This window comes from Topomyia yanbarensis, chromosome 2 (genome assembly GCF_030247195.1).
Source record: "Topomyia yanbarensis strain Yona2022 chromosome 2, ASM3024719v1, whole genome shotgun sequence".
NCBI lineage: Eukaryota > Metazoa > Arthropoda > Insecta > Diptera > Culicidae > Topomyia > Topomyia yanbarensis.
This window is the reverse complement of record NC_080671.1, coordinates 208,103,385-208,126,523: the sequence shown is the minus strand read 5'-3', so window position 1 is coordinate 208,126,523 and position 23,139 is coordinate 208,103,385. Positions and strand designations below refer to the sequence as shown.

Below are 23,139 nucleotides of genomic sequence, written 5' to 3'. Positions count from 1 at the left end.
TGTATCAAAAATTGGGTTTCGCACTTTATTCTCATTTTTAACCAATTTTTGAAAATATCATTTGGCTTCTTTGCTTGCTTCTTGCTATTTCTGAGTTCTCGTTTCAGCACGACCGAGTAGGTTGCGGTTGGGCGTAGTTCAATGCAATACGTTCGATTTCTTTCAGTAAGAACAAAAACACCAAATTAGCCTCATACTATTTCATCGTGGTTTCAGCAGTGGCTAAAAGCTAGGATAATGTGCCTATTATGGCAGTAGAGCCTAATTGGAACCAAGCATATAAGATATATTCTAAAGTTATATTATTTATTAGTTATGCAAATATATTCAGGACTATCGGCTAAATCTAACCGAAATAGGATACAGCGGCTCTTAGCAAATCAACAATGGATGAACGGACAATTATCGTCTCAAACATTTCATCTTAAACAGACGGGCATAGCATAGTTGGTAAATCGATTGCCTTGTACGCAGCTCACCTGCATTCGATTCCCAACCCCGCACATAAGTTTAGAGATTTTTCCAAAAGAGATTTATCTAACCCGAAAAGAGGCAAATGACCCTAAGGTTAAAGCCTCTATATAAAAAAATCTCACCATAACGCCAGAAATATACTCACAGGTTTTTCTACGCGGTTTTTTTGCAGGTTTTTTTTCAGCGGATTTTTCAATTTACTCGGTTTTCATTTACGCGGATTTTTGAATTCACGCGGTTTTCATTTACGCGGATTTTTGAATTTACGCGGTTTGCATTAACGCGGATTCTTTAACTAATGCGTTTTTTTAAATTTACGCTGTTTTCATTTACGCGGATTTTTAAATTAACACAGCGTTCATTTACGCGGACTAAAATTTACGCGGTTTTCATTTCGCGGGTTTTTTTTTATTTACGCGGTTTTCATTTACGCGGCCTGTATCCCCCGCGTAAGAAAACTGAGTGTTGTGGAATACTGGTTATCCTACACGTGAGATGCTAGCCGACATTAGGTCAAATGCACTTCGGCACAAGAAGTACCACAGTAGATGAACACGACAGCGTGATCGCATCGGGCTTTTCCTCTTTCGTTCGCAGACCATCACCGAGGCTAGACGCATAGGTAAGTTGCTCCGTACAAGCCAAGCGCCTTTACGGCTAGCGAGCGGTCGGTCAAACCGAAGCATTTGGCGGAACCCCACAATGGCGATCCTGCCAGGTTTGCCATTAGCACAATGGTAAATAAAATGTAGAACTGAAAAAAACAGAACCGACCGACATTTTGAGAATCATTTTCAAACAACGTCACTTCTGCCAAAAACTAAGTGTCGTTAACTGGAGTGGAAATTCACTACCATCTAAATCTGGTTACTTCCGGGAACGAGTTGGGACAAATGTTCACACGAAAAACTTTCTCAGGAAAGTTGTTTTTACGATCTGGGAAAGCGCCCAATATTGAAACAAATCGTAAAGTAGAAACAACTTTACCTGCTTGCTGAGACTAGCGTTGAACAATCCGCCTGCAATTGACGAGTTGGGATAACCGTCCAGAATTGAAAAAGAGTAAAGTAGACACGACTATAAAATTACCAAACGATGAAAAGTATGCGAAACAGAAAAGTGAAATGGGACATTCACTAGTTTAAAAGCGACATTTGCATAAAACGATAGACTCCGTTGCAAACCTTTATTGTTACCATCATTTGTTACATACTGTTCGTTCGATGATACGTCTACTGACAATTCGTTTTTATGGTAGACTAATCGTAGTTGTTTTTATTGCATTCGTAGATTTCTCTAACCGAAATGTCCGTACATGGAAAATACGTGCGAGCACCGGATAACGACATGCAGACGGGAGTGAATCTCGATGATTCGATTTATTCCGACAAACTGCTTTTTTCTGAGCTCGGAGCTGTTGAGGAAACTGAGTCGGATGGGTTAGAACACATCGAAACGTTGCCAGTCGTCACAACGGTCGACGAAGTAACTCCGACAGAAAGTGAAGTTGAAGCACAACCACCTTCACTTTCGACTAATGCCAGTTTGTATGAAAGGATCGCTCACCTTGAAAAGGTAATCGTCCAGCTTACTAAGTCGCTGGAACCTTCTCAAAGAGACAGGCAGCCTATCAACGACGACGGCAATGTTTCTGAGCGTGCCCCGTTGGGCGAAAAGGGCTGGGCGAATCCTGACGAAAACTGCTCATCGAATCGAACTAGCACTACTATCCGGTGGGAACACATTCCCCCATTACTAAAAGACGTACCTGCCAACAAGCTGTGGGAAGCATGGCAATGCTTCCTTGAAAACTTCGAGATAGCAGTGTCGCTATCCAATGTATACGATCCTGTTTGCCGTGCCAAGTTACTTTTCTTGTCAATGGGTACAGAATTACAAGGAATCGTGCGGACTGCTAAACTGCGGCCGAATCTTGACGACTTAAGTTGCTGCTCTACGTTTGTGAGTAATGTGGATGCACACTTGAAGTCTATGACAGACATATCATCGGAACACGAAGCATTCACCGGAATGAGACAAGGAAGAAGGGAATCGGTTGTTATGTTATGTGGATATAGCCCGGATGACCAGGAGCGATTCGTCCGCACGCAACTACTTAAGGGCATGCTGAACAAAGAGTTAGCAAAAACCGCTATGAAACGAATTACATCGTACAATCAGCCACCAGAGACGAAGCTTATGAAGCAGAAAACAGGCAGAACGATAATCATACTCAGGTAGCAAACGCAGTCAGCCAGCGGAGCAACAGAGAAAGGTTTAAGAAGCTTACCAAACCAACGGAACCGCATTATGGGTCAGGCAGACACGGTCTGGGTAGGCGTTCAAGATGTTCCAAGTGCAATCATTTGTCCCACACGGGAAAACCATGCGCCGCCGCCAACAAAAAATGCAACAGCTGCGGAAAAGTTGGCCATTTTGCAGCCGCTTGCCGTAAAAGGCGTGTCAACCTCGTTCAGGAGAACCTGAAAGAAAAACGTAAGCGAAAAGAATCGTCGGACTGGACGGAGGACGAGAATCCCCAACAGGTACGATGAATTGTTGAAAATGTTAGATAAATAAAACGAAATCATAATATGCAACACAGATAGAAAACAAATCAACTTATCCGAAATTGTCAAACATTCATTGCAGGGTATAAACGCAATTTCAATCGAGAATGTCTTAGTAGACTGCCGTCTAGGATCATCAAGCCCCATATCCTTCATGATTGACTCTTGATCCGATGCGAATGTCATCGGTGGTTCTGATTGAATGAATTTTAAGGAACAGCTACGGAAGAATTTGGTCGACCCAAGGCCAATAAGCCTTCCACAAAACCAAGAGCTTCGTGCATACGGGGTCAAGAAACCTATGTCTATCTGCCAGGCTTTCAGAGCTCAAGTGGAAGTAATAGGGATGACGAAACCAACGACATTGGCTGAATTCCTGGTAGTCGATGAAGGTCGCCGATCCTTGCTCGGTAGGGCAACAGCGAGTGAGTTGAGGCTATTGGAAGTGGGTATAGCAGTAAATAGTTGCGAAAATTCCACCGCAACGGAGGTATTTCCAAAAATGCCGGAAGTTAGAGTTAAATTTAGCGTGGACGAAACAGCCGCTCCCGAAAAGAACGCTTACTTTAATGTTCCGGCCGCTAACCGTGAAGGAGCAAGGCAACGCTTAGAAGAAATGGAGGCTCGTGGCATTATAGAGCGAGTCCATGGAGCACCAGAGTGGATAAGCAGAATGTCGGCTGTGTCGAAAGGCAAGAATGATTTCCGCCTGGTGGTGAACATGCGCTCACCTAATAAAGCGATAAAACGAGAATATTTTCGCCTTCGCCTATTAGACGAGATGAATATTAAGTTGCGCGGATCTCGATTATTTACGAAACTGGATCTCAGTAACGCCTTCTACCATCTCGAACTTGCGAAAGAATCGCGGGATTTGACTACGTTCCTCACTGAAAGCGGGATGTATCGGTTCACCCGACTGGTGTTCGGAGTGAACTGCGCGCCCGAAATTTTCCAACGGGAAATGTGCCGATTATTAGAAGGTGTAGAGAATGTCATCGTCTATATAGACGATAATCTTATTTTCGTCGATTTTTTGGAAGCTCTTCGCTCGACAACCGCTAACGTGTTGAAAATGCTTTGAGAGAATAATTTGACTTTGAACACGGCAAAATGCGAATGCGAGAAAACGCACTTAAAATTCCTCGGTCACTAGCTAAATGACGAAGGTTTTCATGTAGACGGAGCAAAAATCAAAAACATTCGTAAATTCCGGCAGCCCAATACAGTATCCGAGCTACGCAGCTTCTTGGGATTGGCTTCGTTCCTTAGTTCCTATATCAAAAACATTACCGACCTTACAAGTCCTCTTTGGGCCGTATCCACAGCTAAATCCTGGTTTTGGGGAGAAAATCAAGACAATGCGTTTAAGGCGGTAAAAGAAGCAATTACCAACTGTACAACTGCCTTGGGATATTTTTCCGAGCACGACGAAACCATATTATATAGTGATGCCTCACCAAACGCGCTTGACGCTGTTCTCGTACAGCAAAATAAATCCCACCCACCGCGGATCATAAGCTTCGCATCAAAAGCATTGACACCTACAGAACGAAAATATGCACAGAATCAGCGCGAGGCGTTAAGCGCAGTTTGGGCGGTTGAGCATTTTGCATTCTTTCTTCTTGGTAGGCATTTTACGTTGAGAACAGATGCAGAAGGCATAACGCTTATCCTAAATCGAACTCGTGAAAACTCGAAGCGTGTCCTTACTAGAGCAGACGGCTGGGCCCTTCGATTAAGCCCATATGACTACGATTTCGAGTTCGTACGTGGTCGGGACAACATCGCGGACCTTTCCTTTAGATTTTACGTTGGCAACGATGCCCCGTTTGACGACCATCTCAGTCCGTGGGAAATAGCCAGCTTAGAGGTGAATACCGTAGGGTTCTTAACCGAAGAACAAATTAGAGAAGCTACAGCACAGGATCAAGAGTTACAACATATGATCGACTCTTTGGACAGCAATGATTGGCCAACGGGGTTGAAAAAGTATCAAACCATTGCCGGCGACCTCTCCTTGAACAACGGGATTCTTGTGAATAATGATTGTGCTATAATCCCGTCCATACTTCGAGAAAAAACTCTGAAATTGGCACATGACGGTCACCCGATGGTAGCCAAACAGAAGAGTATACTTAGAGAGCGTGTGTGGTGGCCTGGTATGGCTGCAGCGGCCGAAAACTGGGTGAAGTCTTGCCAAATTTGTGCCACAAATGGCAGGCCAGAGAAGCCCACGTCGATGAAAAGAATATTCACTCCACAAGTAGTATGGGAAACAATCGCCCTGGACTTTAACGGGCCATACATGAAATACGGCGGAGTTTCTGTGCTGGTGGTCGTAGATTACCGATCTAGGTATGTCATGGCACATCCCGTCAAATCGACGTGCTTCGAACATACGAAGAAGGTCTTAGAAGAAGTCTTCGAAAGGGAAGGGTTCCCCAAATGCATCCGATCCGATAACGGACCTCCTTTCAACGCGAAGAATATGCAACTTATTGCGCGCAAAGGAGTATCCAAACCATTTTCTCGACACCTTTATTTCCACAACAAAACGGGATGGTGGAAAATTACATGAAACTCATAAATCGAGCGATGTCGGCGGCTGCCAGCTGTAACACGAGTTTCATGGACGAGTTACGAGCTGCGGTTAATGCTCGCAATGCTGCTGCTCACAGAGTGGCCGGTGTTCCACCTGAAGAAGTTTTCTTGGGAAGAAAAATCAAACGTAGATTACCATTATTGACACACATGAAAGCTGATTTCGATGATAATATACTTAACATGAAAGACAAGGTAGCAAAAATTCGCGGCAAGCAACAAAAGGATGCTCGAAGAGGGGCTCGGAAATGTAACGTTAAACCAGGTGACACCGTAATCATGTAGCGATCAAACCGCACGAAAGGTGATTTTAGATTCACACCGCAGAAATACACGGTTATGGAGGAAGAAAACGGAAATTTAGTGCTGAGTAAAGCCATGTCAAGTGATCCTAGAATTTTTCGCAAAATCACCGATTTTCATGGGGTGGGATTATGGTGAATAGCTTTTGGTATAAATATTTTGTTAATACTCGCTTTTTGCCTTTCTCAATAGAAAGGTATTGCAATTGCTCTGAAAACCGACTTTTTAACGGAGGGCCGAGTGACATATACCATTCGATTCAGTTCGTCGAGTTCGGCAAATGTCTGTGCGTGTGTATGTGCGTCTGTGTGTGTATGTGACCAAAAATGTCACTGATTTTTCTGAGATGGCTGAACCGATTTTGACAAACTTAGTCTCAAATGAAACAACGTCAGGACTCGCCCATCAACGTTCCCATAGGTTGCTATTGAATTTCTAATGGATCCGACTTCCGGTTCCGGAATTACAGGGTGGTGAGTACGATAACGCAGAAAATGTCGATTTTAATAAATTCTGCAATGAATGTATAAAGGTGAATTTTTTTCCAAAATATGACCACAACTGCTTCGATTAGTAGTATTAGGTCACTAACATCCATTCGAAGTCTTTTAAGCCACATTGGCCACCATCATCTGTTCCGGAAGCCCCGGCGGAAGTATTTAAATTCAGAATAACAGTCGCATCGGTTTCTCGGAGATGGCTAGACCGATTGAACCAAGCTTAGTCTCAAATGAAAGGTATTGCGCCCCCGTAAATGGCTATTAAATTTCATCCCTATCCGACTTCCGGTTCTGGAGTTACGGGTTGTGGCGTGCGATCACATACCGAATTGCGATTCAAACCGATACTCCGATGAAAGCAAAATAGGTAAAAATTTACCTAAAATGTCTCTCAAACAACTTAAATTTACAGTTCTAGGTCACCGACGGTCAACCAAACTTTCGTTGACTACATTGACCACCATAGACGATTCCGGAAGTGGCCGGGAAAAACCGCCATCTTTCAAAATTAACGAAATCACATCAGTTTCCCGGAAATGGTTGGGTCGATTTTCACTTAATCCCAACTGATAGCTATAATATCCCCACAGATGTCTATAAAATTTTGTACGGATCGCTTATATGGTTCCGGAAATATAGACTAAACCGTTCGATCACATATGAAATTCCCATGTAAGCCGGATCTCAATTTTTTTTTCAAAGGGGGGACCCCATGAAATTCAAGAAATCGAATTCGTATTTTTGATGCCAAACATCTTTAAAATGCATGAAACATCGAGATTTTATGTTAGCTCGAAAATTTTTTTTTATGAAAATCGACTTTTTGGGACTTTGCCGATTTCGCACCTTTTGCCTTTCTCAATATTTCAATTTAATATTGCCGTGGCTGGTTTTTCTTTTACTAAATTTTAGAACTCGAACAATGATTTCTTTTCTTGTATATAGTTGTCATATCGTGTATAATAAAAATGTAATATATGCATTTGAAAGTTTTTAATGCATATGAACAACTCAATAATTCTCCTGTTCGGGATTGAGAAAGGCATAATTGCACCGCTAGGTGGTTTAAAACAGGTTTTTCTTCGAGATATTACCCCTTAAACTTAATTGTATAATAAAATTGTAAATTTTATATCTCAAAAACTACTGAAGATAATTGAATGAATTTTTGTACACTTATAGAATGATATTAACACCATCTCACAAAAATATATCTATTGTATAATTGAGTAAATAACGGTACTTCGCATCTATTTAAAAATTTCAATTGCATTTTTTCTTGGGTTTTTCACGCTAAAAATTTTCAGGAAGTCTGTCAAATTACGCAGCAATCCTTCACCTTCAAAAATCTGTATTGATAATTTTTCATTTTTGTTCCTATCGAAAGTTATGGATGATTTTATAATTTCCTTCAACGCATGGCCCACTTTGATGCAGCCCGCGAACACTTACATATTGGCAACGCCGCACGTCGCCACGTCCTAATGCGCATCGCTTTGGAAAAGCGTATCTCATGTCCAAAATTGCCATATCTGATATTAGAGTAAAAAGACAAGCTTTTCTTTACGGATTATTGAGGGTAAATGTTTTTCGAGTGATTTGCATACTTTTTAGCGTTATTATATTTTTCGCGAGTTATTGAGCAGTGGACATGTTTGAACCTGCATGGACACGATTTTTTGCAAAGTGACATATTTCACCACTTTTTTGTTAGTTGGTTCTGTCTGAATGGTAGCACGGTATGTTTGCTCGCATTGCTGTTTATAATGTCGTTTTCGATTGAGAACCTAGACACTAACCCGGGTTAGTTGCTTCAAACAAACGATTTTAATGGAACTGAGTTGGGTTCTCGCAAAACAGCGGTGGTGTGAGCGAACCCGAAATATTTTTCAGGTTGGAACCCAACTCGGTTTTCAGTTCAGTGACCATTCATATATTACGTAACTCAAAAATTGCCCAAAATTGACTCTGCCTCCCCCCATGTAACAAATTGTCACAAATTTCTCCATTCCCCCCTCTCCTATTACGTAACAAATTCCTAGAAATATTTTTCTTCTTCGTTGAAAACATGTTACGTAACGATCTAGCTAACTCCCCCATATGTCACAACTTGTTGTACCCCCTCCCCCCTAAAAGCGTTACGCAATTCATGAATGGTCCCTCAGTGGCACATAACCTAGGTTCGATACTGGCATCAAACAAATGGTTTGACAGTAGTTAGGTCTGAAACTGAGTTAGTTTCTTCCTCAAGCAAAAACGACATAAGTAATATCATTCAGTAAAAAACATGTGAAGTAAAAGGCTGTTGTCATAAGTTGTTCCACTTTCCTGTATAATGGTGTAGACAAACAGTGAATTTGAATAAAACATAGACGCACTTTGACTTACAAAAGTGTCTTTGAAGATAGCAATAACATAAACTCATTACATAAGTTAGGTTTCGGTATTTGCGATACAGTTTAATTGAGAGTAACGATAAATTCAATTCAGCTTTTTGCTGGTGGCTGCGTTTTTAAATGCGCACTCTATTTTGACAAGTCGTCTGTACAGTGTCAACTTTGACAACTCGTCAGCAGTGTCAATTTTGACAAGCGGTCTCATCAGCCTTGAGTTTCATGGCTATCATACATCCTGCATTATTTATAAGTAGATTCTCAGCTTTTGGAAAGTGTCGAGAGAATTATGCGATTAGAGCCTCTGCTCTTACCTAAACTCATCACACATGAAATGACTAATAATAGCACATGAAACTTGCTTTTAAACCACCCGGAAAAGCATCTTTAACGATACAGTACCTAAAAGTAGACCTAAACAATGTTTGTTCGCATCTGATTTTGGATACAAATTTGTAGCAAAATTTGGCACCAAGAATTGACAATTGTTAGCTACAGCTGCAGCTGCGTTTACCGAAAAAATCGGTTGCAATTCGCCTGACTTATTAGTTTCGACTAGATTGAGTATCGCTGATTGGTTTTTCGCCGTATAACAATCGCCCAATTACATTATAAGACTGATTAATCTGCCTTATTGGTCGACCGATTTTTGTATGCCGATTGCGAGTAGCTAATAGTTTTGAATAGCAGATGTTCTGTATCCATCTTTCGAGTTGAGTGTCGCTGTTGAATGGGACTACAGTTAACTGTGCGGATCCGTACCGAAATCAGTTTAGTTTTTCAACTGAAAAACAATATTTGTATTTGACGTTCAACTTTAGTTGAGATCAGAAGTGAACGCCTACCGCGATCAAAAAATTGAATCTAAATCACGGTTTGTCAAAATTGACAAGACTGTTGATTTGTCAAAATTGATATTGGACGGAGGACTTGTCAAAGTGAGGTGCGCATTTGAGGACGCAGCCACCAACAAAAAGCTGAATATCTTCAAAAGGGCTAATGAGATTTTTATAAACAAACTTATTTCGCTCATTACTCCGCTGTCGAGTCCAATTTCATGAAAGATACACATGAATCAACATCTTTACACTTGGTAGAATCAATTTCAAATGTCTTCGGGGTTGTAAATATAACAAATTAAGAGAAATCAGCAAAACAAAAGTTTGTTTACAAATCTTATTAGCCCTATTTTAATGTTGATATGGAATTCAGCTTTTTGTTGGTGGCTGCGTCCTCAAATGCGCACCCCACTTTGACGAGTCCTCCGTCCAATATCAATTTTGACAAATCAACAGTCTTGTCAAATTTGACAAACCGTGATTTAGATTCAATTTTTTGATCGCGGTAGGCGTTCACTTCTGATCTCAACTAAAGTTGAACGTCAAATACAAATATTGTTTTTCAGTTGAAAAACTAAACTGATTTCGGTACGGATCCGCACAGTTAACTGTAGTCCCATTCAACAGCGGCACTCAACTCGAAATATGGATACAGAACATCTGCTATTCAAAACTATTAGCTACTCGCAATCGGCATACAAAAATCGGTCGACCAATAAGGCAATTAATCAGTCTTATAATGTAATTGGGCGATTGTTATACGGCGGAAAACCAATCAGCGATACTCAATCTAGTCGAAACTAATAAGTCAGGCGAATTGCAACCGATTTTTTCAGTAAACGCAGCTGCAGCTGTAGCTAACAATTGTCAATTCTTGGTGCCAAATTTTGCTACAAATTTGTATCCAAAATCAGATGCGAACAAACATTGTTTAGGTCTACTTTTAGGTACTGTATCGTTAAAGATGCTTTTCCGGGTGGTTTAAAAGCAAGTTTCATGTGCTATTATTAGTCATTTCATGTGTGATGAGTTTAGGTAAGAGCAGAGGTTCTAATCGCATAATTCTCTCGACACTTTCCAAAAGCTGAGAATCTGCTTATAAATAATGCAGGATGTATGATAGCCATGAAACTCAAGGCTGATGAGACCGCTTGTCAAAATTGACACTGCTGACGAGTTGTCAAAGTTGACACTGTACAGACGACTTGTCAAAATAGAGTGCGCATTTAAAAACGCAGCCACCAGCAAAAAGCTGAATTATAATAAGAAAGTATTTATTAAACTACTATGATTTTTGTTGTGCACTTCGGTCAAAAAATATAAAATAATCTCAAAATATCCGGAAAACATTCATCTTCGTTAATCCCTATAGAAAAGTTTGTTCTTTTGCAGCAATCGAGAGATGTAGCTTCTGTTAGTCATGCGATGCACACTTCCAACGCGATGCGCATTAGAACGTCGCGACGTGCGGCTTTGCCAATAGGGGAAAGCGAGGCAATATCGCCATGTGGGGCAAGTTGAGCACCCCCGTTTTCCGAGAATCTATGAACAATTTTCGATTTTTTTTGTTCGCACGAATGCTCCGGCAATCACCATTAGATGATGTAATACTTCTATTGCGACATAAAACATATCATAAATCACAAAAAATACAAAAATCTGACAGGATGTCAAAGAACTGAAAATGTTATAAGATTCAAGCTCTATGAAATAAGCATTCGCATGACGTATGTGTGCGGTAATTGAAAAATGCATATATCTCCGGAATATTTAACGTCTACTATTTCAAACAAAGTTTTGTTAAATTATGACTTTTGTAGTTTCCACAAAAAATCTGCGAACATAGCTCTACAGCATGTGGCCAAATTAGCACCACGCAAATCTCACATGGGTTTATGCATTAAATTCTGAAAAGTTATCCGTAAGTAAACGGTTTATATCTGAAGCTACTACAACGATGAATAATAATATTTGCTAGAGAAAGTTATTTGCAAATATATTATTTAAACAAAATGGAAATTTGAATCTAATAGTTCCGAAAATGCTGTTAAAAACTATAAGAAGAATTTCAGGGGCAACTGAATGTCACTAAATAAATGAAAAATATGATTCTTATTAATTATAAGTGAAACAAATTTAATTTTATTTTTTAAATTAAATCTTTTACCATTTGATCATATTGCCCCTTAAGATTTGCTCATATTGCCCCTAAGGTTTTTACCAAGCCAAAAAATCGATGATTACGAACAACGATTATTTTCAAAGATTTTGAATTTTTTCAGCGCGTTTAATAACTGCATGTGAAGAATATGTTGTATACTACCAATAGAGGGAAATTTGGGATTATTTGTATGTTTTGCTTGTAAGTAGGGGTTTGCCCACTACTCGGGTTCTTATTTGCCCGGCGTACCCTTCTTTTCAGGGCGGCCTAGGTGCTCCTACCGGAATTTCGGATTTTCGTATAATAACAAACAAAAAGAGAAAAAAACAAATAAATTCTAAATTTACCGACTTTTATTCTCCTCTCCTCTGTGCTGCACTCTGCCGGTGAAACTAATCAGCTTTCGGCGATGGCGGAAGGCGAAGGTTTATCCGACCGGCCGGGACTCCGACGGCCGTGTTCTCCCGCAGGTACCGTTGGCTGCTATTGCAGCGGTCCTTTACAATTAGCCAGGGAGGTGAGCAAGGCTCTTTTGTTAGAACCTCCCTAGCGACGGGGCGATTAATCGCCGGGTCCACTCACTCCCCGTGAATGGCCCAGGTAGATACCGCAGTAAACTACCTCAGGTGGATCCGTTGTCCTACCTGCTTCGCCCTCCTTTGCGATTAACTGTGGAGGAGAGCTATGCTCGTTCGGCTGATCCTCCACAGTGAGGGCGGCGTGGTGTCACTGGGTCCTTTGTAATTAGCCGGGGGAAGCGAGTGGCTCCTTTGCGATTAGCTTCCCGTTCCCGGCGACCCAACACCGCACTATACACTGTGCCCGAACCACGGGCCGACACTTTCCGACGGTCTTAGTTTGCCGTCGCACGCGCGCACTGAAACTTTTCTCTAGTGGCGGAAACTGTCCCACAAAAACTTATTACGGACGTCTGTTATTCGCCGTGGTTCGTCACTTTCTGCCTTTTCACGATGGCCGCCTTCCGCACTCGACCAAAACAAGCACCAAAAAAACGCACCGCCGCATAGCTGTCATCGCTATAGCACAGCATAGTCAGACCACTTTTGCAGCGAAAGGAGAGCGGTAACCTAACTAAACCCTATGCTATTTATTTACAAATACACAACAAAAATTACTACACCTATCTGGACTAATAACAACGTTCATGGACTATTATTTAAACGAAATTTACATCAAAAACATGAACGAGCATAATGAGCAGCGGTGAGTTATGTTGCAATAACAATACACTCTACGGAGAGAGTACGCACAAATAGGTATATTTCCACCCAGCGCTAAATTGTTACCCTGACGGGTTACAATCTCGCCCACACCGGGTGGAAAAAAATTGGCAACAATTTTTTTCTAACCTAACACCTAACACCGATACAATAATAATACGCAATGAATAAATAAATAAATAAATAAACAAAGAAAAACTAACTACACCTAATTATTTCTTCCGCAATTTATCAAAATTCATCAAAAAAAAAATAATCGACCGGGTGTCCTCATTGGTGAAAAGTTTGCCTGTGTTTGGTCCGATAATACTGACAGCATACGCGAAGCGAGAGGTTGTCAGCCATCGTCATTACTCGGTTATGGGTTGAACCCTAAATCCAATCCGAAAACAAGATCGGTAACAACTCGATATTCCTAAAATTCTGCAAGTGACATTGACAATTTTCAATCTTCCAACTTGCAGGGGAACGGTTGTCGGCATTATTTTGTTCGTTTTTTTTCCTCGACTGTCCAGAAATGCCTCGTGTTCTTACGGTACCAGTACTACACGCTTGTGTTGGGGTTTCTATCCAAAAACATTCATACAATTATCCCATTCATTCATCCTCAATCACTGGCCTACTCGATCATTCACATTCCGATAAGCACTTCGAATTAACCCCAAAACAATTTTATCTTATCATTCACACATGCATTCATTCCTTCAATATGATTCTGCACTCAAACATTCACACATACCATACCGCTTAACACGTCATCGTTTCTCCCACTCACAGACATTCCGGACAAAATGTTTGTATATTCGTCCCTTTTCGCCTCAAAACGCTTCGTACATGGCAAAAGAAACGTTTGAGAGGGACCAAAGAATGTCTTTCGCATAATTTAAACAGATCAAAATGATTCCCGCTGGAATCAAACGAACCACCCCAGGTTTAACCACAAACCCAAAATTATGCGAAATAAAATTTTATTATTTGATTCGAAATCGAAGACGCAAGGCGCTTTTTAACCCACATCTCCCCCTAACACCCATACCATCCTGATCCGAATCGGGCCCCACGTTGGGCGCCAAATGTAAGTAGGGGTTTGCCCACTACTCGGGTTCTTATTTGCCCGGCGTACCCTTCTTTTCAGGGCGGCCTAGGTGCTCCTACCGGAATTTCGGATTTTCGTATAATAACAAACAAAAAGAGAAAAAAACAAATAAATTCTAAATTTACCGACTTTTATTCTCCTCTCCTCTGTGCTGCACTCTGCCGGTGAAACTAATCAGCTTTCGGCGATGGCGGAAGGCGAAGGTTTATCCGACCGGCCGGGACTCCGACGGCCGTGTTCTCCCGCAGGTACCGTTGGCTGCTATTGCAGCGGTCCTTTACAATTAGCCAGGGAGGTGAGCAAGGCTCTTTTGTTAGAACCTCCCTAGCGACGGGGCGATTAATCGCCGGGTCCACTCACTCCCCGTGAATGGCCCAGGTAGATACCGCAGTAAACTACCTCAGGTGGATCCGTTGTCCTACCTGCTTCGCCCTCCTTTGCGATTAACTGTGGAGGAGAGCTATGCTCGTTCGGCTGATCCTCCACAGTGAGGGCGGCGTGGTGTCACTGGGTCCTTTGTAATTAGCCGGGGGAAGCGAGTGGCTCCTTTGCGATTAGCTTCCCGTTCCCGGCGACCCAACACCGCACTATACACTGTGCCCGAACCACGGGCCGACACTTTCCGACGGTCTTAGTTTGCCGTCGCACGCGCGCACTGAAACTTTTCTCTAGTGGCGGAAACTGTCCCACAAAAACTTATTACGGACGTCTGTTATTCGCCGTGGTTCGTCACTTTCTGCCTTTTCACGATGGCCGCCTTCCGCACTCGACCAAAACAAGCACCAAAAAAACGCACCGCCGCATAGCTGTCATCGCTATAGCACAGCATAGTCAGACCACTTTTGCAGCGAAAGGAGAGCGGTAACCTAACTAAACCCTATGCTATTTATTTACAAATACACAACAAAAATTACTACACCTATCTGGACTAATAACAACGTTCATGGACTATTATTTAAACGAAATTTACATCAAAAACATGAACGAGCATAATGAGCAGCGGTGAGTTATGTTGCAATAACAATACACTCTACGGAGAGAGTACGCACAAATAGGTATATTTCCACCCAGCGCTAAATTGTTACCCTGACGGGTTACATGCTACAGATATATTTGCCTTCAACCTTAGGGTGCTCATATTGCCTCACTTTCCCCTATGTAAGTGTTCGCGGGCTGCATCAAAGTGGGCCATGCGTTGAAGGAACACACCGCTACAAAATTATCCATAACTTTCGATAGGAACAAAACTGAAAAATTTTCAATACAGATTATTGAAGGTGAAGGATTGCTGCGTAATTTGACATACTTCTTGAAGATTTTTAGCGTGAAGAGCACAAGAAAAAATGTAATTGAAATTTTTAAATAGATGAAAAGTACCGTTATTTACTCAATTATACAACAGATATATTTTCGTGAGATGGTGTTTATATCATTCTATAAGTGTACAAAAATTCATTCAATTATCTTCAGTAGTTTTTGAGATATAAAATTTACAATTTTATCATGCAATAAAGTTTAAGGGTTATTATCTCAAAGCAAAAAAGGAGTTTTAACGAAATATTTATACCAAAAGCAATCCCTATACAATAAAATATGCCTCATGAAAATCGGTGATTTTGCGAAAAAATCGAGGATCACTTGACATGACATGGCTTTACTCTGCTCAGTAACGATGGAAGGATCGTGAAGCGGCATGTCACTCAGACGAAAAAAAAGTATTTGAATGGCGACATGGAATCAGGAATCAGTTTAGATTGGCTTAAACGGCACGTTCCCCAGATTATTCGGAGATTTGTGCCGGAGATTTGTGCCGTGGAGAAAAAAGCGCCTGAATACCTAAAAAACTATGTTCACTCACTAGAAGAATAAAGTTTAATCAACACGACTGAACATAAAACATTTTTCATTTCAACGAGAATGTTATCGAACGATGTTTAATAAACAAATTTCGCTGCAACATAATCGTGAAAGCTTACCTCAATATTAACAAAAAAGCTAAATGTAATTTGATTTGTTATGCAATTGAAAGCAACAAGCAGCATTAGGTAAACGTCATGTTGTATTGTTCAATCGTGACAACTCATCTTAAAGACATTAAGTCAATATTAATTCGTCAAAAGGGCGAAAGTGTTTTTGTAAACAAACTTGTTTCGCTCATTAGTCTGCTGCAGGGTGGAATTTCATGAAAAACATGCGTTAATGTAAATTTTTACCCTTCGTACAAGTAATTTCAATTATTTTCTGCATTGAAATTATAGTAAATTAAGAGAAACCATCAAAATAAGTTTGTTTACAAATCTTATTCGCCCTTTTGCAAATTTAATATGGAATTGTTGTAAAGACTCGTTCTTCATTTCAAAGAAAATTGTTTTTCGGATGCCTGTCTGATTTCTGGCAGAATTCAAGCTCAAAATCAAAAATCGATCCAGAATCATGGTCGTTCAAGACAAATGAAGACATTTTTTTACGAAATAATGAACCTGGTGTCCCTGCTCATTGAAAACAAACAGGCAGCGATGCCAGATGTGACATAAACAGACAGTGATGCCACATGTCTTTATTTTGAGGACATTTGCAATATTGCGAAGACATTTTTCAACTAAAGGCAGATCACTCTAAGAATGTATAACAAATTTGCATCAAATTAGAAAAAATGCATTTAATTTCCATTTTTGCATCAGCTTTGCACTCCCTCGCAGAAAAGTTTAACAAACGTCCTACGCTGATCCACTTTGTTCGACGTTTTGTTAAATGTAGGGCTAGTTTTTCTGTAGGGTTTTGACGTCTTACACGCAACGCAAACAACATTGCACGCAACGCAAAAACATTGCACGCAACGCAAAATACATTATGAATTTCTATTTTGATGGAAATAAATGCAATTAATTTCGCTGATTTTTAAAAATGCATCACAAGTGATCTGCCCCTAGTTTTTCAATCAATGTGAAGACACTTGCAAATAAGACCTGGTATTCCTGATCAGAACAGCGCTACTAAAACACAGTAAACGAAAAGGCGACTAGGCGTATTTAAATACATACCAACGAGTGATTGGCTTTTGAATCAGTGTTGTTCCACGATACTCTAGAATTAAGCTAAAAGAACTCAATCTAGATAGTTTTTTTTCGCATGTGTGTATTCCCGTGGGAAAAAGAAATGGTGCCGAATTATTCAAGATAAAAACAAAACATTTGGCATTGGAAAAAACGGTTGTTGAACTAGTGATATAAACAAATCAAACTTTTTCGGCATGAATTTTCATCTGTGATTGTAATTGAGCTGTCAGATATCTGAATGGTTGCCCAAGATTATAAAGCAGAAAAGTGGAAACATTCGTTATTTTTTTAAGTGTGTTGATTTCTTGCAGACAAAATCAATAATAGGCCAGGCGGTTTTGCTCGAATAGAATATCACTGGAAGCCCAAGAATTCGTACAGCGTTCCAACGATAGAAAAATTGAAAAAAAATGAAAATTGTTGGCGTCCTCAATAACCCGTGTGAGCAAAAATATATTTTTCTTTAAAGGGGAGGTGAAGGAGGATGTGGAATACTGGTTACCCTACACGTGAGATGCTAACCGGCATTAGGTCAAATGCACTTCGGCACAAGAAGTACCACAGTAGATGAACACGACAGCGTGATCACATCGGGCTCTTCCTCTTTCGTTCGCAGACCATCACCGAGGCTAGACGCATAGGTAAGTTGCTCCGTACAGGTCAAATGCCTTTCCGGCTTGCGAGTGGTCGGTCAAACCGAAGCCTTTGGCGGAACCCCCCAAGTGTATTGAACATTGCACTGATACATACAGGAGAATCAATTCCTGACGAATTCATTATAAAAGCACTCAGTAAACGCTAGTATAATATGTGATGTGGGGATGGGCATAGTGTAGTTAGTAAATCGATTGCCTTGTACGCAGCTCACCTGGGTTCGATTATCAACCCCGCACATAGTTAGAGATTTTTCCAAAAGAGGTTTCTCTACCCGAAACAGGCGAAATCGTTCCTTACCGAAAAATATTAGACGCATATTTTTTTATTTCGTCATTAGGGTGTCTCTTTCGACGTTAGACTGGTTCAAAAAATTATGACTTTTCAAAAGTTGATTTTTTTTAAATTCATAGCTTTTGAACCGCCGAACCGATTTTTATGGGTTATAGGTCCAATGAAAGGTATTTAAGTGTAGTTTCAAGAAAAAAATATTAACTTTAAAAAATATTCAGTATTGTACGAACAAAATACGCATTCAATGGTTTTTCTTGATTTTCACTGTGAGGGTCCTTGAATACTTCATACTTCCATATTTTTATTTGAAAGATCATTCAATTCTACACAATATCTCCAAACATATTTTTGAGTCATATCTAGAAGTTTCGGAGATATAATCTTTTGAAAATAAAAAATCTATGTATCTCACATGCATGGAAACGATGAAACCGCATGGTAGTTCACCATACACCTCTAGCGAGTCACAGCAGCTTTGAATAAAAAAATCGATGATTTACTTACAAACTGGGTGCAACATTCGTTTCAACCTGGGGGCTGTCCATTAACCACTAAGAAAAAAATATAGACATTGCAGACCCTCGCGTTCAAAATATTTGATTAGAAATTCCACTTCAATAAAAATCCTGGTTGTTCCTGGGGTCATATTTCAGCAATATTTATTTTTGTATCAAAAATCCAGAAGAAGCATGAAGAGAAATAAGTAAAACATTTTTATAACTTTATTCGTTTATTCTTTAGCTATAATTTAACACATATTTCTTCCGTCGAAAATACCGAACACCGTTTGACAAAAATATAGTTTTAATTTTGAGGCTTAAAACTATAGAATGACTGTCTTCCCGAAATTTGAAACGATTTTTGAAGTAGAATACTTCTAACGTTTCAATATAGGGGCCCCGTTTCAAAATTTTCACCCGGAATTTTTCCCGAGTTTTTAAACGTGAATATCTGCCGGAAATAATGGATTGTATGAAAGCAGTAATTATCTCATCCATGATTGGTCGGTACAATTCGATCAAACAGCGAGCTTTGTTAGGACTGTCCCTTTGTCATCGAGTGAACAGCAACAGGTATAAAAAGGGAACATAAGAAAAAAAAATCGTTAGTTTGTGTTCTGACGTTGTAAGCGTAGCAGCTGCTGCGTTTCATGTCAGTTCTCATTCTTCGGTGGTAGGTGGTAGGTAATACACACGGATGATGAATTCATGACATACCACAGAAAAAGCAGAACGCTCTTTCTTTTGGTGCGAGAGAACCGCGCTTTCTTGCTCTTTAAATTATACGTGGCATCAGGTGCGCGTACAAATAAATTCACCACGGTTCGCGTTCCGGAGGCAAACGAATCATCAATATTTAAGTTTAGTTTACGTGCGGCTAGATGACGCAATGTGAACTTTACTTATTTTGTTTGCATATATCGAGGCTCAACAAGTAAAAAGCTCCATTAAAAGTAATGTCCTTGTACTGCATTCGTTGTCGATTATCATACGTGACAATTGCAGGGTTATTGAGAAAATTCCTCTCTAAGAAACCTGCTTGGTTAAGGATTGAGCATATTATTATTTACGAAAAGATGGCGCGCCTAAGGAAATAGGATAATAGCTTAGCTATAGAACATTAATTAGGAGGATTGAATAAATATCATTCAACCAACATTTTCCCCTGTAATCGCAATCATAACGCTTTGCAAAATGTTCAAAAACATGTAAGATATAGAATGCTTCAAAATCATTATAAATTACACTTTGAAAATGGTCAGGACAAAACGCACTTGTGCCGGGGTAAATCACCGACAAACCGACATGACAACTAGAACGGTTTCGGTGAAAATTTTTGGCAAATAATTTAAAATAAATTACGTCGGAATGGTAGCTCCATCCGTATAATGAGTTACACATCATTACATAACATGTCTCTCATAAAAGAACACTAATGTACTCTAGTAAAAGTGAGACAAGATGAGTTTAACATATTCAAACGAGCAGAAGCTTTTTGTATTTACATGAGCATCTTATATAAACGTTTCAAGTAGAAAGTACAGTGGTATTGACTAACTTTGTACTTCAGTTAACTTCATGAAAAGTAAATCGAAAAAACAATATTTTTCAAGCACATTGTTTGATAAACCATTCCATTTTCGTTGATCGAGAATGAAACGATTTACTATCAGATTTCAAAGATTTTTCGTCGAAAATGCAGTATACGCAACGACGTTGTGATATGTCTTTTACTCTGAATTTAGCATATTCCCCGATATTTTGTCAAATATCGTTCTATCTTTACAAAATATTAAATAATTATCAACTGCTCAATAAAACCGGAACATATATTGCTAAGATTATTATGCTTCAACAACTTCAAGTTAAGTTCAACTTTTTGAGTCACATTTCTTGAAGCTATGGCTGTCAATTTTCTCTTGACCAGACCTTTAATGTAGGAACTCTAAACGATACATGACAGTTTTGTCCATTACTAGAGAGTTGAGGCAAAATTTTGTAGCTCGTGCTGTCAAATACAAATATCCGTTTGACAGCACGAGTTACCGATTTTTGCGTCAAATCTCTAATAATCTCTTGCCAAATCTAAAAATAGAGTGTCATGTCAGATTGTCGGTGGATAAACTTCACCACAACAAGGGGCCTAATTCAGTACCACAACGAGACAGAAGGCTCGTTGGACAAACAAGTAATTTTGTTTTTTGTCGGGATTTCATAAAAGTGTAGCTTTAAAGCGTTGCATTTATTAGGTTTTCAGAACAATTTTTCTGTTTAGAGTAGAAAGATGGGTAGGTAATGTCAGAGACATTACTGTAATGAAGTAGCATACACTTTAGGCTATTAAGGTTGGACAGAGAATGCGCAAAATTCGCAAACGAAAAAAGCAGTTTTTTTTCCACACCGTATGTCAGATCTTCATAAAAATCAATCAGCGTATGTAGAATGTTGTTACAGTACTGCTGATTGATTTTTATGATGATCTGACATACGGTGTGGAAAAAAACTGCATTTTTCGTTTGCGAATTTTACCCTTTCTCTGTCCAACCTTAATACGAATGCTACAATTTTTACTAATTTCTGAAAGGTTTTATCAAAATAAGTTATTTCGGTATATCTAAAGGAAATAGCGAAATAACGGTACAAGTATATCCGATTTTCTACTGTTGCCAAATGAATTGTTTCATTTTCATTAAATGCCCTTTTCAGGGTTACCATATGAGGATAAATATGTTCGAATATCTAAGATTTCGATGTACGTGTACCAATATTAGAAATAACGAAATAACTGGTTTTAATACAACCGATCAGAAGATAGTCAAAACTGTAGCACTTGTATTAACAGCCTAAAGTGTATTCTACTTCACTCCGATTATGTCTCTGACATTACCCACCCATCTTTTTAACTTTTTTTCCATTTTATTGTATTCGGATTCCGAAAATAGCTGATAGTGTATTTTTGAATATGGCTTAGAAATAACCCAATTATAAAGTTCTTGGGCTGTTGTTATATGATGACCTTGTAATGTCGCTTTCGCAGCGTTTCGTTTCAATACTCCTCCCAAAGCATCACAAGGACCCTTTCCATGACAAGTTGCGGAAAAAAATCCGCTCGGCATCAATGCCAAAATCTTTTTGTTTAATGTTTTAATGATGATGTATACATACGCATACGGTATGCGTGTCACTTGTTACTTGTTACTAGCGAACATGGAAAATCCTATTTTAATATCATTATAATATTATCATCATATCATTATAATACAATGTGTCCCACATTTATACGTTCACCCCGTTTTTTCAGGATAACTCTTTTTTTCTTTCGACCAAACTGCACCAAATTTTCAGTGTTTGTTTTGAAACTTAACCAACGATGTTTCTCGAAATTTGGAAGCTCTAGTGTTTTTGGTTCGTTTGTTATGGCAGTGAAAAAGTGGTGTCCACATTTATACGTTCACCCTACTAATTTTTGGGTAACTTTTTTCTATTCAAACAAACTGCTCAAGATTTTCAGCGTTTATTTTAAAACTTAATCAACGATTTTTCTCGAAGTTTGGAAACCCTGGTGCACCTTGTTCGTTTGTTATGACAATTTAAGTTAAAAATGTGTCCCTTATTTATCCGTTCACCCTATTTTCTCAGAATAACGCTTTTTTCATTGAAACGTTCTACACCAAATTTTCGAAGTTCATTTCAAAGCCTGATTTACGGTGTTTCTCAAAATTTCGAAGCTTTGGTGCATTTCGTTCGTTTGTTATAGCAGTTTAAGTGAAAAAAGTTGTTCCTGCATTTATACATTCATTAAAAAAAATATAGTTTTGTCCCAAACAATGCTTTATTTAAGTAATTCCAGTAATAATTAACACTTCAAGTAGTAGTCAATCGAGCTCCCGCCATTTCAAATGCAAGTTTCATTTGCTTCGGCATTTAATTATTACTATTTTCTATATTTCTTGCTCTGAGCTTGGTATAAAATGATTTGATTGCTTTCTTGAACTATGCAACGGACGAATACTGCTTCGCGTTGTCATATACGTCATGAAACATCACACTCGAAACATTTTCAATCGGGATAACGTCCGGAGAAATCGATATTTGAATGACAAAGTTGTAAAGTTCAAGAAAGGCATCAAATTATTCTAAAACAAGCTCAGAGCTAGAAATATAGAAAATCGTAATAATTAAATGCCAAAGCGAATGAAACTTGTATTCAAAAATGATGAGAATTCGATTGACTGATAAACGTAGTGTTGATTAATACCGGATATTTACTTGAGTAAAGCATTTTTTGGGAACAACTATATTTGTTCTTAGTAAACGTATAAACTTAACTTAATAAGGAACAACTTTTTTCACTTAAACTGCCATAATAAACGAACGAAATGCACCAAAGCTTCGAAATTTTGAAAAACATCGTGAATTAGGCTTTGAAATAAACTTTAAAAATTTGGTGCAAT

General features: G+C 39.3%; 1 protein-coding gene across 5 annotated transcripts in view; it reads right to left on the bottom strand.

The window, feature by feature from the left end:
- LOC131682800 (ubiquitin carboxyl-terminal hydrolase 38) overlaps window positions 1-23,139 on the bottom strand; it is a 354,353-nt gene that overhangs the window by 113,662 nt on the left and 217,552 nt on the right. The gene's annotated exons all lie outside the window — the stretch shown is intronic.